This window comes from Orycteropus afer, unplaced genomic scaffold (assembly GCF_000298275.1).
Source record: "Orycteropus afer afer isolate SDZICR_OR568_19922 unplaced genomic scaffold, OryAfe1.0 scaffold00674, whole genome shotgun sequence".
NCBI classification, from domain to species: domain Eukaryota; kingdom Metazoa; phylum Chordata; class Mammalia; order Tubulidentata; family Orycteropodidae; genus Orycteropus; species Orycteropus afer.
Window position 1 is genome coordinate 597,867 of NW_006922261.1, and position 3,847 is coordinate 601,713.

Below are 3,847 nucleotides of genomic sequence, written 5' to 3' on the forward strand. Positions count from 1 at the left end.
TCCCCTAAGTCTTACCTGCACATAAATAAGGATGGCTGGTGAGCTAAGTATTTGTCCCCTCTTTTACCTCAAAGGAGCTGTGGTGGCACAGTGCCTAAGGGATTTGACTGCTAACCAGAAGGTTGGCTGTTCAAACCCACCAGCCATTCCATGGAAGGAACACCAGGCAATCTACTTCCATAAAGATTTACTGCCTTGGAAACCCAATGGGGGTCACTATGAGTCAGAATCAACTCAATGCCAGTTTTTTTTTTTTTTTTACCTCAAAGTGCAGTAATGCTCCACTTCCTCCCTGCCTGAGGAACCTATAAACATGTGTTCACTGCATAGGGCAGGCTGATAGAGCAGAAAGAAAAACAAAAACCAAACCAAATTCACTGCCATCAAGTCGGTTCTGACTCAGAGTATCCCCTCTTTGGTCTCCAAGGCAGTATCTCTATGGAAGTAGATTGCCCAATCTTCCTTCCGAGGAGGGGCTGGTGCGTTTGAACTGCCAGCCTTCTGGTCAGTAGTCAATGCCTTAGGCACTACACCACTAGAACTCACCGGGCTAATGTGAAAGACTAGCATTCTAAGCACCAGTTCTGCTATCAATGTCCTGTGTGGATTTTAGAAAGTTATTGACAGCTTGCAGCCCCTTCCACCTCAGTTATAAAATGAGCAAACAGGATGAAATGCTTTCTAGGCATTTTCATACTGTGCAATGTCACAGGAGGTTGATATGAGGGCTTTGGGGCCAATATTTGGTACAGCTCTTCATCTCCAATTCCTTCTACCATTTTGCAAATAATTTTTAGGGATTAAAGATGAACAATAATTTAGAAACACTTTACCATAAATAGGAGCTCTGGTGACATAGTGCCTAAGGCATTTGACTGCTAACCAGAAGGCTGGTGGTTCAAACCCACCAGCCACTCCTCGGAATGAAGGTTGGGCAGTCTACTTCTGTAGAGATACCACCTCGGAAACAAACTGAAGGAGGGGTCACCATGAGTCAGAGTTGACTCGACAGCAGTGAGTTTTACCATAAATACGTAATTCATCATTCTAGAGCATATTTTGTAAATCTAATTTTCCTATTTTATTGAAGAGGAGGGATGTACTTTTCTCCTATGTATTTTTCTGGTGTTTTGGTTAAGATGCCAGACTTTGGGGGCAGACAGACCTGAAATTGGATTCTGCCTCTCCCACCTACTAGCTTCCTCACTGCCTCAGCTCTGTGATCTAGGGCAACATACTCAATGACAGTCAGTTTCAGTTTTGTGTCTTCAGCTACAAAATGTGGATAAGACCTACCTCAAAATATTGTTGCACAATGGGTCTCTCTTCGTCCAAAGCAAAGAAGAATGAAGAAAACCAAAGATGCATGGAAACAATTAGTCCAAGGGACTGGTGAATCATGGGAACCTCAGCCTGTATGACCCTGAGACCAGAAGAACTAGATGGTGAACCACTCAGAAAGGGATCAGTGCAGGAGATCCTGGATAGAGTGGGAGAACAACGTGGAACAAAACGCAAAGCCATAACAAAAAAAGAGAGAGAGAGAGACTAGGTTTGCTGGTCTGATAGAGCCTGGTGAGACCCCTGAAGTTACCCTTCAAGTCTGGAACTGAACTCACTCCTGTGGCTTCTAGACAAACAATTGGCAGGCATATGGGATGAATATTTACATCAGGTACATACACTCCTTAGAGCGATGATCAACTGAGATCAACCAATCAACCGTGGGAAAACAGAAGGACAGTGTTTGGACAGGGAGATAGCTTGGGGAGCAGGAGGGCATGGGAAAGAAGGACACAAGGAAGAGGTAACTATAGGGAGGAAGTGGGAAGAGAGCTGTTACACTGTGGGGAATTGCAATCAATGTCATGAAACAAAATGTGTATGAACTGCTGTTTGGAAAATGAATTTACTCTGTAAACTTTCACCCAAGTAACAATTAAAAAAAAACTTTTTAAAAGATGTTGTAAAGATAAATAAATTAAAATGAGATAAAGTGGTTGAGCATCCCCAGCATTGTACCCTCCATAAAAATTGTACTAAAAAAAAAAAAAAAAGCGTCCCAACCTCACATCAGTCTCCACAGAGCACATGCTCCTGGATCCTGCAGGATACGCTGGCCAGCGTGAATCAGATGAAGTGGCTATGTTAGAATAATTGTGTGCTCACCTGGGAAGCAGGGAAGACCTTTCTTCCATGATGCAGAGGTACTATATAAACAACCCTGGGAGACCTAGGCCCCTTAACATGAATTCCTAAGTAGAGACCACAGAGTGGCCTGGGCTCTGCCTCGAGAGGTCACCTGTGCTCTATGATCTGTCTCCTATTTTGAACAATCTAGTAAAATGAGACCACGGGGTGGTTCTGGACTCCTCTGGATAGTCTAGTCTAGATGGATCCTCTGTAGCCACCCCAGGACCAGCCCTACATTGGTCAGTTCATTTAGGCATCCCTCAGCCAGTGCTTTGGTCAGCTCACAAACATGTATTGATCATCTACTAAATCACCATGAGTAAATCGCTGTGGAGCTAGAGATGAGTAAAAGTTGGTCCCTGCTCTCAAGAGCTTGGGAATCTAGTGGGGAAGACAGGTCAACAATGAGCCAAACTATACTGTCAGGGGAAATATCAAACTAAACCCAGTACTTGCCATCTAATCAATTCCAACTCATGGCAACTCCACGTGTTACAGAGTAGAACTGTTCCATAGGGTTTTCTTGGCTGTAGTATTTGCCGAAGCACATTGCCAGGTCTTTCTTGCACAGTACTGCTCCACGGGTTTGAACCACCAATCTTTAGGTTAGTAGTTGAGTGCAAACTGCCCTATAAGGCAGAATAAAGGGTGCAATAATCAAAGTGGGAGAGCCCTGGTGGTGCAATGGTTAAGCACTTGACTGCTAACTGAAAGGTTGGCAGTGCATTAGAGCGCAAATTCTACAGCACTTAGTTTGTGGAAGTCTACAGTCCACAGCAGGAGCCCTAACTCCATTTAGAGTCTTGACATAAGTTCAGACCCCACGTGAGTCCATCATTGTACTTTATGAATGCTTTTGTTGTTGTTGTTATGTGCCGTCGAGTCGGACCTCACTCATAGCAACCCCTCCTTGGGTTTCCGAGATGGTATCACTATGGAAGTAGATTGCCCCATCTTCCTTCCGAGGAGTGGCTGGTGGGTTTGAACTGCCAGTCTTCTGGTTAGCAGTCAAATGCCTTTGGCACTACGCAACCAGAGCTCTAATGCTTAGGGACCATTAAACCAGCAATGTGGCTATGCCCTCAGGAAAAATATGGTTGCAAGCAGATTAACTAGTATGTAAAAAAATGCTCAAACAAATAACTAGGGAACTTGCCTGGGCATTTGTCAAAAGCCAATCAGATGCATGTTATCTAGGAAGTTAAATGTTGAGGGTTCTGGTATTGTCATGTATCCACCTTGTGGCTATGACTCAGGGTCACATGATCATGAGTCAAGCTCTGACCACCCATAGCCAGGTAACCCAGAACCAATCCTGTAACCCTCCTTAATTTACAATTATGTATGTATTCCAATCATGGTCCTTTCCCAGATTCTGTAGTCCTGCCTGCAACGGAGATGAACTGACCTACTACCAATCATGATCTTGTGATGATGTCCTGTGCTCCCTATTGTATATAATGAACATGATTGTGATGCAACAGAGTCCACTGGCCTCTGTACTGTGTGCATGCTGACAGTTTCCCTCATCTGGATGATTATGTTTGTCTTTGTCCTGAGTTAGGCTTAATAAAAGGGTCTCCATAGAACATGTTTGAATCTGGTCTTTTTCCCCTAGCACAGCACTTTGACATTGGTATAGCAGGGACCGTGA